At 47.3% G+C, this 17,813-nt stretch overlaps 1 protein-coding gene and 1 non-coding gene across 2 annotated transcripts in view; both read right to left on the bottom strand.

Moving 5' to 3' along the window:
• LOC140460632 (uncharacterized) overlaps nt 1–17,813 on the bottom strand; it is a 1,198,404-nt gene that overhangs the window by 688,796 nt on the left and 491,795 nt on the right. The window lies entirely within an intron of this gene.
• trnae-cuc (transfer RNA glutamic acid (anticodon CUC)) lies at nt 10,842–10,913 on the bottom strand. The gene has a single exon. It is a non-coding gene; the product is annotated as a tRNA-Glu (tRNA).

Raw genomic sequence — 17,813 nt, 5'->3', positions numbered from 1 at the left:
ATGATTCTTGCGTTGTGTCTTCTTCTACGAAGACATGCACGAAATCCCGGACGAGCCCGCATTTTCTGACTGGTGCAAGAGTGCCCGGTTAACTTTCTCAAAAAACACCTTCGCTAAAGTCGGGGCTTTTGCCCGAAACGTCGATTTTACTACTCCTCGGATGCTGCCTGAAGTGCTGTGTTTTCCAGCACCAACAATCCAGAATCTGGTTTCCAGCATCTGCAGTCATTGATTTTACCTGCTTGGAGTACGAATTGGGCAGAAAGCAAGGAAGTGAAATGATGGAATATTGCGTTGACGTGAGTGGTGCCGTGTTTAAGGAATGTCAGCAATGAAACAAGTTTGGAAAATTAGGACAGCTCTCCTCGGAGAACAGAAGTTTGAAATCTGGCCTGATTGAAGTTTTCCAAGTCATGCGAAGTCTAAACAGGGAAAGTAATGTCGTCAAAATGCTCCCACGCCTGAAAGGAGAGACAGACTTTTAAAGTCATGGGGAAAAGAACGAAAAGTGACATGAGGAAGAACGCTTTCGTACAGGGAGTGGTTGGGGTTAGTAAATCCCTAACTGACACTGACAAAGAGGCAGATTCAATAGACGCAAACGGGAATTCGATGGTCATGTGCAATGTGCAATGTAACAATGTGCAGAATTACATGGAGAAGGCAAGAGACACATGTTTACTGACTGTGTCGATCCAGCAGAGCGAAGGTGGGCCGCATGGCCTCCGTCTACGCTTTGACACATGCTGTGATTCAGAATGAAATCACAGTTCAACCAACAGATTGTGGGAGTTTAGAAAACAAGTTTATATTTACACAGCCTCCATACGTCTGCGCAACAGCATATGACACGACAGCGTTGGAGATCTTCGACATCAGTCTCGAAGGGACCTGTGGATAGCACTCGGCGCGTGGGCGCAGAGTGGTGCAGCAGTCGTGTGCTGGGGTAGCCATGGGCACACGGTTGGGCCCAAGCTATGCCTGTCTTTTTGTTAGCTCCGTAGAGCAGTTGATCTTCCGTAATTACAGCGGCACCACTCCCCACCTCTTCCTCCGCTACATTGATGACTGCATTGGCGCCACCTCCTGCGCCCGTGAGGAGGTTGAGCAATTCATCAACTTCACCAACACATTCCACCCTGACCTTAAATTTACCTGCACCATCTCTGACACCTCCCTCCACTTCCTGGACCTCTCCATCTCCATTAATGATGACTGACTTGACACTGCCATTTTTTACAAACCCACCGACTCCCACAGCTACCTGGATTACACCTCTTCCCACCCTACCTCTTGCAGAAATGCCATCCCGTATTCCCACTTCCTCCGCCTCCGCCGGATCTGCTCCCAGGAGGACCAGTTCCACCACAGAACACACCAGATGGCCTCCATCTTTAGAGACAGCAATTTCCCTTCCCACGTGGTTAAAGATGCCCTCCAACGCATCTCGTGCACATCCCACACCTCCGCCCTCAGACCCCACCCCTCCAACGGTAACAAGGACAGAACGCCCCGGTGCTCACCTTCCACCCTACTAACCTACGTTTTAACCAAATCATCCACCGATATTTGCGCCACCTCCAAACAGACCCCACCACCAGGGATATATTTCCGTCCCCACCCCTTTCCACCTTCCGCAAAGACCATTCCCTCCGTGACTACCTGGTCAGGTCCATGTCCCCCTACAATCCACCCTCCCATCCTGGCACTTTCCCCTGCCACTGCAGGAACTGTAAAATCTGCGCCCACATCTCCTCCCTCACCTCTATCCAAGGCCCTAAAGGAGCCTTCCACATCCATCAAAGTTGTACCTGCACATCCACTAATATCATTTATTGTATCCGTTGCTCCCGATGCGGTCTCCTCTACATTGGGGAAACTGGGCGCCTCCAAGCAGAGCGCTTTCGGGAACATCTCCGGGACACCTGCACCAATCAACCACACTGCCCCGTGGCCCAACATTTCAATTCCCCCACCCACTCTGCCGAGGACATGGAGGTCCTGGGCCTCCTTCACCGCCACTCCCTCACCACCAGACGCCTGGAGGAAGAACGCCTCATCTTCCGCCTCGGAACACGTCAACCCCAGGGCACCAATGTAGACTTCACCAGTTTCCTCATTTCCCCTTAGCCCACCTCACCCTAGTTCGAAAGTCCAGCTCAGCACTGTCCCCATGACTTGTCCGGACTTGTCCGACCTGCCTATCTCCTTTTCCACCTATCCACTCCACCCTCTCCTCCCTGACCTATCACCTTCATCTCCTCCCCACTCACCCATTGTACTCGATGCTACTTTCTCCCCACCCCACCCTCCTCTAGCTTATTTCTCCACGCTTCAGGCTCACTGCCTTTATTCCTGATGAAGGGCTTTTGCCCGAAACGTCGGTTTCGAAGCTCCTTGGATACTGCCTGAACTGCTGTGGTCTTCCAGCACCACTAATCCAGAATCCGAGGACCATTGTTCTAAGACATGACAGTCCTACTTGAGTTATTTGGATCTGTATTTGTCAGTTATCTTAACTAGTGTATTTGTTTAACCAAGACGGTTAGATTTGTCACCCTGGGCCCTGGAGGAGATCTCCTGAGTTAATACGGCTATATATACAATGCTCCCGTTCCTTTATTTGGGAGCATTGCGCCGAGCATAGCTGTTCTGTATTCTTGTGGTTTTTTTGCTCTATCATTTATATATATATTTATTGGTGTTGCTTTGCACAGTGTTCGGGTTTGTTTTGTATTATAGGGTAGGTTAGTAGTTAATGGACAGTAGGTGTATTGTGACTTGTGTTTTTATCTTTTTATTATACTGATATTAATAAATATATTTACAAAATAAAGGGGTACAGGCAAGGTCGTAAAGCTTCAGGGATCAGACTCCCGTGAGCGGCCTCTCTCACACACCAATACAATATCTTGTTGAATGCAGTTGGACATCTCTTACTTTTACTTTGGTTCAGACCTTTATCCCGCCCGGATCCAATACCATGACCGGCTTCTCGAACCTTCCTCCAGCTGCGGGGCGTTGTTGAGCTCCGGGGCTCCGGCCGCCGCCGAAGAAGCAGTGGGCGCCGGAACTCTCTCCTCCACCGCCGACATTTTTAATTTGTTTTCTCGTTCACCCGGTAACCGTCACCTCCCCCTTCCCGGGCCCTGGAAATTATACAAAAATAAACAATAAACCCCACCGGGGACTGTCTCCTTTTCTTCACAGCTTTTGTTTGAAAAGTTCCGGCTTTAATTTGAAATGTAGTTTAAAGGTATTTTCTGAGGTAAACGATGCCTGTCTACCCCCCTCCCTCCGTCAGAAACCGCCCGCTGATTCGATGAGAAAACTGCAGCCTCGCGCCGCCATCTTTGTTTTTCTTCTTCTTTTCGTCTCCGCCTTCTGTGACGCGCGTCATCCGCGCTCCCTCCAATCAGACGCACCTTATTCCACCTGACCAATGGCGACCGGGTGTGCGGATAGTACTGGTCCTACCCCCGGAATGTCCCGCTCCAATTAGTCCGCACGGACCTCAGGCTTTGGGATTGGTGGAGAGGTTCGCAGGCCCTTCACTGTCCTCGCCCCTTTACTACAAAGGGCTCGAGGAGCACAGAATGAGCGTCCCATGTTCAGGAGGAAGGTGTTCTCAATCATTCATTCAACAAGAGAATGGCTCAATTTAATATAATGGTCTCTGAGGGAACAATGGTCTTGTCCTATGTTGAGGTGGAAGGTGTTTCCATTCATTACCAGACAGGCTTTTTTATGATGCAGTGGTAGTGTCCCTCCCTCTGAGCCCTGAGTCCCAGGTTGAAATCCCATTGCTCCAGTATGTGTAATAACATCCTCAATCAAATTTTTTTTTGTCATAAGTCACACAACGCCAAATTATAATTCAACAGGTTTATTTAAAACTCACAAGCTCTAGGAGCGTAGCCCATTCATCAAGTGAAGTCGTGGAAAATTATGGAGAGAGAATTCTGCCATGGATGGTGAAGAAAGACAGAGCATCTCCACAGTCAACTGCCTACTCCCATTCCTATTTCTGATCTTAATACATGCAAGTTGTGTGTTTTCCAAACATTAATTTATGTCCGTTGTTTAAAAACAAATATTTAAGGATGGTCAGTTCTTTCTCACTTGGGCACATTGTGACCCAGAAAAAATTATATGGCACTGTTAATGTCATACACCCTCTCATGAGATATCACAGGAGCAATTCATTAAAAAAGTCACTGAATCACTCAAGTAGAGAAAGAACCCTGCAGATATTGGGAATCTAAACGTTATCGATGAGAAATGTTAACAAAAGTAGGGGAACACCCCAATAAGGGAACTCAGCTGACTGACAATACCCAGTACGACTCTTCGACACGCGGCATGATATCGAACAATTCTTCCGCCGCCTTCGCCTCCGTGCCTTCTTCTTCAACCAGGATTCCCGCCCACCCTCTGACGACCCCTTCTCCCGCCGCCAACGCCTCCAACGCACCCCATCCACCTGGACACCCTGTGCTGGCCTCTTACCTGCCCTCGATCACTTCATAGCCAACTGCCACCGCGACATTAACTGCCTCAACCTCTCCATCCCTCTCACCCACTCCAACCTCTCACCCTCGGAACGTACAGCCCTCCACCCCGACCTCAAATTGACCTGGACCGTCTCAGACTCCTCCCTCCCCTTCCCAGACCTTTCCATTTCTATCCACCTAACCTGCACATCTTTGGACTGTGGGATGAAACCCATGCAGACAAGGAGAACATGCAGACTCCACACAGACACTCACCTGTGGTTGGAATTGAACCGAGGTCCCTAATGCAGTGAGGTAGCAATGCCAAGCACTGTGCCACCCCAATATGATATTAAATTTGAACAATTGCTCTCAGCTGCAAATTTGTCCATGTGAAGAACTTACTGCAAATGATTCGAAGCAAGATCCATATGAATTGTGTTTTGGGAGAGATCCAGAACTTATTTCGTTAATGATTGAAAATCTTCGACCTTTGGAATGGTCTGCGAGAGAGTGTGTTGGAATCAGATTCAATTATGGAATTCAAAAGAGAGTTGGATAATGAAACTGAAATGGAAAGTAATCAGTGTTCGGTGAAGAGTATCGGGCGACCGAATCAACACAAACATTTACTATAAACTGACCAACTCCCACAGCTACCTAGACTACACCTCCTCCCACCCTGCCCCCTGTAAAAACGCCATCCCATTTTCCCAATTCCTTCGTCTCCGCCGCATCTGCTCCCAGGAGGACCAGTTCCAACACTGTACAACCCAGATGGCCTTCTTCTTCAATGACCGTAATTTCCCTCCAGACGTGATCGACGATGCCTCCACCGCATCTCCTCCACTTCCCGCTCCTCAGCCCTTGAGCCCCGCCCCTCAAACCGCCACCAGGTCAGGGCCCACTGGTCCGCACCTACCACCCCACCAACCTCCATATGCAGTGTATTATCCGCCGTCATTTCCGCCACCTCCAAACGGACCCCACCACCAGGGATATATTTCCCTCCCCTCCCGTATCAGCGTTCCGAAAACACCACTTCCTCCGTGACTCCCTCGTCAGATCCACACCTCCCATCAACACAACCTCCACTCCCGGCATCTTCCCCTGCAACCACAAGAAATGCAAAACTTGCGCCCACACCTCCTCCCTTACTTTCCTCCAAGGTCCCAAGGGATCCTTCGATATCCGCCACAAATTCACCTGCACCTCCACACACATCATTTATTGCATCTGCTGCACCCAATGTTGTCTCCTCTAAATTGGGGAGACAGGTCGCCGACTTGCGGAACGTTTCAGAGAACACCTCTGGGATACCCAGACCAACCAACCCAACCACCCCGTGGCTCAACACTTCAACTCCCCCTTCCACTCAACCAAGGATATTCAGGTCCTTGGACTCCTCCATTGCCAGACCATAGCAACACCACGGTTGGAGAAAGGACGCCTCACCTTCTGCCTAGGAACCCTCCAACCACAAGGGATGAACTCTGATTTCTCCAGTTTCATCATTTCCCCTCCCCCGACCTTGTCTCAGTCAAATCCCTCGAACTCAGCACCGCCTTCCTAACCTGCAATCTTCTTCCTAACCTCTTCGCCCCCACCTCACTCCAGTCTATCACCCTCACCTTGACCTCCGTCCACCTATCGCATTTCCAACGCCCCTCCCCAAGTCCCTCCTCCATACTTTTTATCTTAGCCTGCTGGACACACTTTCCTCATTCCTGAAGAAGGGCTCATGTCCGAAACGTCGATTCACCTGCTCCTGGGATGCTGCCTGACCTGCTGCGCTTTTCCAGCAACACGTTTTTCAGCTGAGAAAGTTATCAGTCATGATTAAATTGTATGAGCAGACCAATGGGCTGAATGGCCTGATTTCTACTCCTATCTCTTATGGTGTCTTGCTGTCCTGGACACAATGTGAGAGAATTGGGAGTAGGAATAGGCTATTCGGTCTTTCGAGCCTGCACCAACATTGAACAGATCATAACTGGATACGAATATACCTACATCTAGATGGATAGGCTGGAATCGTTTTCACCGGAGCATAGGAGGTTGAGAGGCGACCTGAAACTGAAAAAATCATGGGGGCTAGAGAGGAAGTGAATGAAGGGTGTCCTTTCCTTAGAGCGGGGCTTTCAACATTAGGAAGCAAATTTTGAAGGTGAATGGAGAAAGATTTTAAAAAGTCATGAGGCACACTTTTTTTTTTCTCCACAAATAGTGGTTTGTGTGTGGAATGAATGTCCAGAGGAAGCGAAGGATACTGGCACAGTAACAATGTTTAAATGTGGATAAGGACATGAATGGGAAAGGTTCTGAGGTGTTATGGTCTAGGCTAGACCACTCAAAATATTCTTAAGCAGGTAGCTCAGACCATAAGTTTGTTATCTGTACTGTGTGCAGTGAAAATTACCCAGAGTAAGTTAGCTAGGTTGACTACCAGGTTTTAAAACAGAAGTGTATTCACAAGATTGTGGAAGGAATCACAAAGAACAGAATAGAGAATACCCACAGAACTCAGCCTATCGAAACTAGACTTAAATATGCTGTTCCAAATGTACACAACAGGCCCAATAAACAAACCTCTTAAACAGAGAGTAAAACTGAAACAGGTCAGAGTTAGGAAGATAGAAGGAGAGAGGGTTTAACAGCTTTTCTCCACACAGTCTACTGCTGAACTCACTCAAACAAGATTTCAGCTTTCACAACTGACCCCTCCCCTTTTATTATGCACGTCACTTCAAAAACATAAAAGCTTTGACATAAAGTCTTATCTGTTTACATAAAAACAAAAAGGCCTCCCGATATACTTTTAATCTCTGTACTAAACCAGTCATTTTGGAGCCTGGGACTGTTTTACAACCCCTCTGAAAGAAGCCAAGGACATAGTATCCTTGAGAAGAAGGTCCAGCTTTTAGAAAAAAGAACCAGCTTTGCGACAGAGGGATATGAGCCAAACACTGGCAAGTGGGATTGGTTAAGTATGATAACATAGCATTGGGCTAGTTGGGCGGAAGTGTTTATTTCTGTACTGTATGACTCTGTAACTGTTCTATACTGGCCTCAAAACCATGTTTTTGCTTTCCCCCATAACCGTCCACTTCTTTATTGTTCAAAATTCAGATTAACTCAGGTTTGAATATATTCAATGACCACCCCCCACCGCCCAAAACTGCAGGAGACATCCCCATTTTTGAACTCCTCTTGCTAATGTACCGCCTTGCTCATTGCTTGCTGGACCTGTCTGACAACTGGCATTGACTGGTGTAGAAGGACAGTGAGGTCCATTTGTACATCCACACATCATTTCCTGATGAAAAGTTCGTACCCAAAACGTTGACTTTTCTGCTCCTCGGATGCTGCCCGACCTGTTGTGTTTTCCAGCGACACACTTGACGCTGATCTCCAGAATCTGCAGTCCTCACTTCCTCCACATCCCAGTCTATTAACATTTAAACCCTGCACCTCCTTCCTGCTTATTTTTTTCCAAAGCAAAGTCTATAACTTTACATTGTGGTACTGCATTTGCCATGCGTTTGCCAATTGAAACACAGCCCTGGACCAACTTTTCCAGAGTCTGTCTCCTCCCTGGATTCACTCCCTTTCCCTTCAGTTCGTGCAAGACAGCAACTGAAACCCAAAATGAAAAATAAATGGAAAAGTCGGTGAGAAAAGAGGGTGCCGTACACACAGATGTTGGACAGAGTAAAGATGTTGCAGTCTGGGACTAATTTCAATCTTCTTCAGAGAGAGAGGAGCAACAGCAGGTTCAGAAGCTCATGGCCCAACTTCCGCATGCAGACAAAGGGGCCTCTCTGATTTGCAGGAGGACCAGGCTTCTGCCGGTCCTCCAGGTCTCACCATTGGTCCTCCACAAGAAAGTCACGGGCCGTTTCCGCGGACAGCGACGAGCATACTCAGTGCTTTTGCTGACACCGCAGCATATGTGCAGTGCGAGCTCACACCACGAAGCATGTGCAATACGCTCTGGGAGAGGCTGGTTTCACTGACAGGTTTTAATCATCCAAATGTCAATAGAAGAAAAAATGCTGGAGCCATAATTTTATTTTTCCCTTTGGCTCGACATTTTATTCCTGTTGAAATTTGTCTTGCTGCTCAACTTTATATGTCTATTCCCCATGGTAGCGGAAGTCCAAAGCTAGAGACGAAGGAAACGTAAGAATTGTATTATAAATGGCAGAACTCATAGCAGCACTGGCATACAGAAGGATTTGGGCATATTGATCCGTGGAAGTGGTAAAGCAGGTCGGTACGGTGGTCAAGAAGAAACACAGCACGCTTCCTTGAGTGTAAGAGTTGGCGAGTTATGTTACAGCTATTTATTCTGGCCACATTCGGAATACTACGTTCAGTTCTGGTCTCCACACTACTGGAAGGATGCGGGTGCTCTGGCAGAGGGTACAGACAAGGCTCACCAGGACATTGCCTGGTTTGAAGGGCTCTAGTTATGAGGAGAAGTGGCATAAACCTGATTTTTTTTTCTCTGGGAAGACAGAGGCTGAGGGGAGACGTCGAAAAAATGATGAGACACAGATTGGCTGGACTGGGGTGGCAGGGTAGCTCAGTGGTTTGCACTGATGCCACACAGTGCCAGAGACCCGGGTTCAATTTCAATCTCTGGTGACTGTCTGTGTAGAGTTTGCACATTCGACCTGCACGCCACCTCTCATGTCTGCAAGGGCTTCCTCCTACATTCCAAAAATGTGTAGGTTAGGGTGGATTAGCCATGCCAAATTACCCATCGTGTCCAGGGATAGGCAGGTTAAGTTGGATTGTCTGTGTATAAATTGCCCCAGTGTTGAGGGATGTGTACGTAGGTGCATTAGTTACGGATAAATATAGAGTAATAGGGGTAGGGGAATGAGTCCCTGTGGGTTAATCTTTGGAGGGTCGGTGTTGACTTGTTGGGCTGAATCATCTGTTTCCACCCTGGAGGAATTCTATGATCGTCAGAGGGTTTTTTTTTCCCTCCAGGGTGAAAAGGTCAACGAAAATAGGGCACAGGTTCGAGACGAGAAGGGGACTTTCAATGTTGTGAAACTTGAAAGGATTGAGAAAAGATTCACAAGGATGTTCCCAGGGTAAGAGTTTTAAACCACCGGGAGAGGCTGAATAGGATGGGGCTGTTTTCCCAGGAGCATCGCAAGCTGAGTGATTTTTTTCAAAGAGGTTTATAAAAACCTGACGGGCATGGATGGGGTGAATAGACAAAATCTTTTCCCTGGGATGGAGAAGTGCAGAACTAGAGGGCATAGGTTGAGGGCGAGAGGGGAAACATTTAAAAGGGACCTTGCAGTCAACGTTTTCATGCAGAGGGTTGTGCATGCATGGAATGAGCTGCCAGAGGAAGTGGTGGAGGCTGGTGGCGGCATCTGGATGGGTATCTGAATAGGAAGGATTTAGTGGGATATAGGCCAAGTTCTGGCAAATGGGACAAGATGAATTTTGCATATCCGATCGGCATGGACAATTTAGAGTGAAGGGTGTATTTCTGTGCTTTACGTCTCCGACTCTATGGCTGGTGATATTGGCATTCATCGAAACATTTATGCAACAGAAAATTATAAGCGGGTAAAGATAAGCCTCACGTCATTGATCCACGAATCCCGGTGTACTATTGATGTATTTCCAGTAATAGACTCAGTATGACATGGAAAGAGTCCAAAAACATGGCTTCTTTTATAAAAATTCACACTTGCAACTTAAATCAGAGTCTTCTGGGAATCTAAGACAACCATGCGTTAATATAAGACAGATAAGTCTGGGGTATATGGTACATATTTGATGGAATGTTTATGCCTCTAAAAGCCTGATTTGCAGTTGGTTCTGGGCTCGTAATATTTAACCACAGTATATTGTGTATCTTCAGTAAGAATGTCAATACCGCACGATAGATGTCCATTCAAATACTTGAGTCCATGTGAACTCTTCATGGAGAATGCAAAAACACCACATTTCCCTGCTGAATACATTTACATATAGATCAGCACAAAGATCTTGGGTATTAAGAGAGGAAAGAATGATCCACAGAAACTAGAATTGTGTGTTTTGATTTTCTATTGTGGACTGACAGCGATGACCTTTGCAATCTCTTTCCACAGGAATATTACAAGAGAAGAATTTAGATCCAGAAATCTCAGACCAAACATCACATCGAAGTGTGACAGTCGCTTGATTCACCAGGACTTGGGTATTGATGGCCTTGACAACAAGGAGGATGCGGTCGCTCTGCTCAGTTCGGTTTTAAACGTCAACGTGACTGGAAACTCAGAGTCTCACATACCCACACACGAGATTAGTTCCCCGAACGAGAAAAATGGCTTCCCTGACCGGGAATCGAACCCGGGCCGCGGCGGTGAGAGCGCCGAATCCTAACCACTAGACCACCAGGGACACATGCGCAAACGTTGGTATCTCTGCTGAAAATTGTTTCGCTGCCCGGGAATCAAACCCAGGCCAGGGTCGTCAGAAAACTTTCACCGAGACAGCCACCAATGTAATTTTATGTATCCATTGCTCCCGATGCGATCACTCCAACATTGGGGAGACTGGAGAGTCAAGGCACATCTCCAGGACACCCGCAACTATCAACCCCATCGCCCTGTGCCCCAACATTTCAACTCCCCCTTCCACTCGGCCGAGGACATGCAGGTCCTGGGCCTCCTTCGTCGCCGCTGCTTCCCCACCCGACGCCTGGAGGAAGAACACCTCATCTTCCGCCTCGGAACACTTCAACCCCAGGGCATCAATGTGGACTTCACCAGTTTCGTCATTCCCCCTCCCCGACCTTACCACAGTTCCAACCTTCCAGCTCAGCACTGATCTCATGACCTGTCCTATTTGCCAATCTCCCTTCTCACCTATCCGCTAAACACTCCTCTCTGACCTGTCACCTCTATCCCCACCACCATTCACATATTTTACTCTTTGCTACCTTCGCCACAGCACACCCCCCCCCCCCCCCCCAATTTATCTCTCACCCTGAAGGCGTCCTGCCTCTATTCCTAATGAAGGGCTTTTGCCCGAAACGTCGATTTTCCTAATCATCGGGAGATGCTTGAACTGTTGTGCTTTTCCAGCACCATTCTGATCTAAACTCTGGCTTCCAGCATCTCCAGTCCTCACTTTTGCCTACCCAATAAACCCAGTGTGCCGATTTCACATCAACAAATTGACAAAAGCAGACACAACGTCTGCAGAAACCCTAGCCACATTACCTTACATTAAATACATCTGTTAAATGATGTCCAGACAACTCAAACCCCTCAGCATCATGGTGGCCCACAAACCTACCAACAAACTTGAACAGCGGCTAATGAACCTGAAATAACCGATAGAAACAACCAGCAAACGAATGTTATTTACAAAATGCCATACAAGGAAATATATGCATGAACTTTGCCACACGGTTCTCTGTGGCAAGAAATGCTGGGATGAGATAAGGAAGATATTTTCAGCCAAAAAGATTCGACACTGACTGGACAGCCATTTAAAATCAACGCTGTCAGCCCAGGATGGAAGATCCGAAGGGATGAACAGTTTCCTTATTTTCAGAAGATTCACAAATATGAGACTCGGGTTTGGTGTTTGTTCCCTTTCCACTCCCAGGAGCCGCAGTGGTTGGGGCGGTGAGTTGGGGAAAGTGAAATGTGCGCGTGAGCAGCGTGTGGATTTCTTTCAGCTTCCCCTCCTCTGACAGCGCTGTGACTTGTCTCTGATGGAGACAGTGAAAAGAGTCTCGTTCCCGCAGATCAGGAATTCAAACCGTATGCCGGCTTCAGGACAATGAGAAAGATTAATTGGGGTGTGTGAAGACGCTGTGAGCTGCTTTTCAAACAGGTAGGTGGAGTCAGATGCGTCATCCATTGCACCCCGGCACTGTGCGTAGATGACACCGCCATGCTGTAGAATTCTGACATTTACACGGACATGCGCAGCAATGGGAACATTCACAAGAGGAACAGCCAAAGATAATCAAGTTCACTGCTTCCCTTCCATTGTCCCAACTTTGTGAAGCAGTAGCTTTCACTGGCAAATAAAACATATTAATCCTCAGGTGCCTGCTTCATTTCGATCACGACTTCACGCCCCTCACTGTTCTAGTCTCATTTCCAAATACTTGGCTCATCACCTCAAAAGCAGCTCTGTGGATATCTGCTTGTAACACCCTGACAGGCAGTGGGTTGCAGATTCCCGATCAGTCCCAATGTGAGTGAAACATCTTTCACCCTCCACTGATTTGAATCTTAAAGAAGAAACCGGGGAACAGTCTCCCTTTCGTTTTGACTACATTTCTTATTTTATAGTCAGCAGGGTACACACCTGCGTGGGGAAACTGCAATAGATTTAAAGTATGTCGCATTAACCACTCTGCCCACGAATAAAGAACCACACTGACAGCTTCATTTCCCAGGTCTCTCTGCCTGTGGAGCTGAGAAACAGGAAATTATTGTTGGGTTTGTTTGAATCCAATCACTTCACAGGTTTCGAAAGGGTTAAATATCTGCAAATGGAGAGTCTGGTTGTTTCATCCTGAAAGATGAAATGAACTTTCAGTTAAAAGCAAAAACAGAAATTGCAGGAGCACCTCAGGAGGTCAGGCACCGTCGGTGGAAAGAGAATCAGAGACAATATTTCAGAACTCTGTTTTCTCCCACAGGCACTGCCAAACCTGCCGAGTTTCTCCAGCAGTTCCTCTTTCTGTCTCAGATTCTCAGCATCAGCAGTCCTTTACGTTAGAAATTAAATCAATTCAGCCTCATGTGCAGGAATGAGAATCCTTTCAATTTCCCAAAAAATTGGCAGAGATTTCAAGGCATTTGGAAAACAAGTAACATTAGGAAGAACATTTTCGCACAGGGAGTGGTTCGGATCAGTAAATCCCTGTCTGACCGTGACAAAGAGGCAGATTCAAGAACAGAAAAGGGAATTCGGTGGTCATGTTCAAAGTAACAATGTGGAGATTTACAGGGAGAAGGCAAGAGAATGATACAAATAGAGACTCTCATTTACTTGCTGTGAAGAACCAGCAGAGCTAAGGTGGGCCTCCAAGTGCGCTGTGACACGTGTTGTGATTCAGAGTGAACTCACAGTTCGACCAACGGAAGGTGGGAATTTAGAAAAAGTTTATATTTACACAGTCTCCTCACGTCAACACAACAATAAAATAGTTTAATTATCCACCAGTGGAGATAGCCCGGTTCCTGGAGATGGGACAAACAGCTGGCTCAGGGATACCAGTCCACATTGCTCTCTTTGCTGCAAGTTCAGAGGGAGAAAAATGGAGGGACAAAGGAGTGAATAACGATCTGTGTAGGAGGGTGAATAACTATTAATGGAGACTGTTCCTGGCTAACAATAAGTCGTGTGTAACAGCAGACTATGTGATAACAAGGCCTCGTGTGGGTGAGGTAGGGGTCAAGGGCATGGGGCAGTTCGGGTCCAAACAATATTGAACTCGATGTTGAAGACGGAGAGCTATAGGATCTCAAAGTGGAAAATGAGGCGTTGGTCTTCCATCAGGAGCTTAGCTTTATGGAAAACTGCTGCATGCCTGAGACAGACATGTTGGCCAGGGAGCAGGGTGGCGTGTTAAAGTGACAGGCAACCAGAAGCGCAAGGCCTTTTTTTGCGGGCAGAACCGAGATGTTCTGCGAAGCAATCATCCAGTTTATGCTTCATGCTACTTTGGGGAAACCACACTGTGAGCAACGAATGCAGTAGACTAGTTTGTGGCAAATTTGCAGGTAAAGTGCTGCTTCACCTGGTAGTTATGTTCGAGCCCTTGGATATTCAGGAGGGAGCAGGTAAATAGGCAGGTGTTACACATTCGGTGATTGCAGGGGAAAGTGCCTTGGGACAATGGGAGGTGGGTGTGGGGTGTTACAAGTGAAGGAAGAGTTGACCCGAGGTGTAAGCCTTGCCCATTTCCCTCCTCTTATATATAAATCCGTAAAGTTGAAAGAACATTCCATCCAATGATTCAGTACCACGTGACTCATGAGCTAATTCATATTCATGTTCCAGGGCCAGCATCATTATTGTGTCACAGCAGCTGCAGGCCATCAGCGGGGGCTCGCCCTATGACGTCACGGTACGGCTGGAAGCCCCCGGGACAGTTTATCAAAGAAACGTCCATGTGGGTCAGGGCAACCCTGCATCGGGAAGCACTGGGATGGTCAACCACTACCAGTTAACTTGGGGAACATATCTCCACATTATACAGCCTCGAGAGAAGCTCCCCTTCGTTCCACTTAAAGTTCAAGAGCTCTCAAATTTCTTCCAGGTGTTCGCTAAATATATCTATGAGCACTTTGTTAAAGTTTGAATTTTGCGAGTGTTGAAATTTTGTGCTTTGGGAAAAATCACAGTTCGAAAGAACAGAATGTGGGAATTAAGACAGAGTTTATATTTGCACGACGGCAATATGTCTGCGGGTGCGTTGATGGGAGCATCACCCAGAGGGGAAACCATCTCTCCTATTCAGTCAATGTCGTTTTTGCAGCTTTCCCGTACGACAGCGCACTGTTCTGCACATCGCCTTCTCATCTCTTTCCCAAAAAACCTTCGACATAAATATTTCACATTGATATACTGGCCCAATGTGCACAGTTGAGATGACACCCTCGTGGAGGTCTAAGTGGTCTTCTGTTGTTCTCTGTACACTATGTTGAGGAGGGCAATGCTTGTCACTGGGCAATCCGGTGTCAGAGACAAGTTTAGAAACAAAATCTTTCAACTTTCTGTCAGTCGAGAGGGCTCAGTTCCTGGGGCCGGGACAAACAGCAGCAGGGAGACAGAATGAGAAGCAGCTGTTCTGGAAACTCTTGGCCACTTGTGATTCTCAGAGCAATGTCAAATGTATTTCACACTGAGCAAGACTCAGCTGGTTGAAGACGTGGAGCGGCAGGGGCAGCTCATAGCGCGTGTGGCTTCTTGGACAAGGCGTATGATTCTTGCTGTGCATCTTCCACTGCGAGACATCCCCGGTTCAAATCCTCAACGAGCCCGCCTTTCCTGATTTTTACACGAGTGCCTGATTCATTTTCTCAAAAAGCACCTTCGCTAAACTCGGTTGGAAAACGAATTGGACAGGAAGCAAGCAAGTGAACTGATGGAACATAGCGTTGACGTCAGTGGTGCTGTGTTTAAGGAATGTCAGCAGTGAAGCAAGATTGGAAAATTAGGACAGCTCTCCTCGGAGAACAGAAGTTTGAAATCTGGCCTGATTGAAGCTTTCCAAGTCATGCGAAGTCTAGACAGAGAAAGTAATGCAGTTAAAATGTTCCCACTCCTGAAAGGATCGGCAACAATTTGGCAGTGTTTTAAAGTCATGAGGATAGTAACCAAAAGTGACATTAGGAAGAACGCTTTCGTACAGGGAATGGTTAGGTTCAGCAAATCCCGATCGGACATTGACAAAGAGGCAGATTCAATAGACGCAAACGGGAATTCGGTGATCATGTTTAAAGTAACAATGTGCAGATTTACACGGAGAAGGCAAGAGAATGATACGAATAGAGAGCCACGTTTGCTTAATGTGTCGACCCAGCAGAGCGAAGGTGGGCCGCAGAGCCTCCGTCTGCGCTGTGACACATGCTGTGATTCAGAATGAAATCACAGTTCGATCAACAGAATGTGGGAAGTTAGAAAAAAGTTTATATTTACACAGCCTCCATACGTCTGCGAAACAGCATATTACACGACAGTAGTGGAGATCTTTGACATCAGTCTCGAATGTGCATGCCACATGCCAGACGAAAGGCTGAAGGGACCTGTGGAAAACGGTAGCGTTCTTGGCCCATAACGCGGCGTCGATGGATCGAAACCATCCTTTGCTATTGCTCGATGTCCCCTTGAGCAGCGTCGTTTTGAAATGGTGCTGTACTCTGTTCTGTACCTTGCCTTTGAACCTTCTTCCTGAATGTCTGAATGTCCCGTATCAGACCGATACACTCGCGAACTTCACACGGTTCAAGTAACATGCTTTGGGAGGTCTGAGTGGTCTTCTCCTGTTCTTTGTCGGTTTCCTATGAACTGAATCGCAAACCCACTTCTCTGAGATGCCAATTAGCTGAGACGCATACCTTGTGGTTTCGTGCCTTCCCTGCCATCGTTCGCCTCGCTGTTTCGGACGTGAATGACAAGATGATCAGCATGTCAGAAACTGTATCACCACTCATACACAGTCCCTTAGTATTCGGACAGATATCACTGATTGTGAATCACCTCAGAGAGACAAGTGGCAGAGAGTCGCCGTGGACTCGATGGGATGAACCTCCTCTGTTGGCGGGAGAATGATGCTTCATGTTTATGCCGTCCCGCTGCCTATCTCTGGGACAGACAGGCTGAGGAACAAAAATGGTTCAATTTTAACCATCCCTTCCGTGTTGGACTGCCTGCAGTCCCTCAGCTCAGGGCCGTGGGGATGACTCTCAGTGAGTGAAGGTTTCACACGGATTCTCGTCATCTGGGACACTTGGGGCTCAGATGTTAACTGCTGCGCGGTCGCAGCAAAGAAAGCGATGCCCACTTTGCAATAGACTTTCCGTAAGATTGCTGCGTGAAGACGATTTCTGAACACCATGCAGGCTGCACAACAATGTGAATTTACCTGGGCGAAGAGTCCTCGGTGTTCATTTCTCTCTGTCCTGCCAGCATAGCATCTTTCTGTCTCTCCGATAACAGACCTTTGGAGAAAGTTCACAATCAAAGTTGTTCATGTTCCCCGCACTAATGTAACTGACACCTCTCACCCCAACAGTTTCAGAGAGAGAGAGAGAGAAAGAGGGAGAGAGAGCAGAAGAGCGAACGACTCTTACCCTCCCCCAACCCTACATTCCCCCCAGAACAACGTGCAAGTAGAAATAAAACGGGTTAATTATCCGCCAGTGGAGATAGTCCAGTTCTGGGGATGAGACAAACATCAGCCCCCCCGGGGACAGAATGACAAGCAGATGTTCTGGAAAGGCTTTGCTGCTTGCAATTCTTGCAGCAATGTGGAATGTACTTCACACTGAGCAAGTTTCAGCTGGCTCAGAGTCTCCAATGTTCATTGCTGTGTTTGCCGCCAGCTCACTCCATTCGAACTAATTCTCCTGAAGGTGCTGATTCAGGATCTGACAGGGACAGAACAGCAAAACAGTCACAACTGACATCTCTCTGAATTTTGGATACCTCCACCTGAAAATTAATATCTTCCATGACATTGGGAAACTGCTGAGAGTGAGCAGGTCTGATTTTGGGAAGCAAAAATATAGTGTGTAAATTCAGGATGAACCTGCAATGTAACTT

The sequence above is a fragment of the Chiloscyllium punctatum genome, chromosome 36, assembly GCF_047496795.1.
Source record: "Chiloscyllium punctatum isolate Juve2018m chromosome 36, sChiPun1.3, whole genome shotgun sequence".
NCBI classification, from domain to species: Eukaryota; Metazoa; Chordata; class Chondrichthyes; order Orectolobiformes; family Hemiscylliidae; genus Chiloscyllium; species Chiloscyllium punctatum.
The sequence above is the reverse complement of the archived record's forward strand: the minus strand, read 5'-3'. Positions and strand labels throughout refer to the sequence as shown.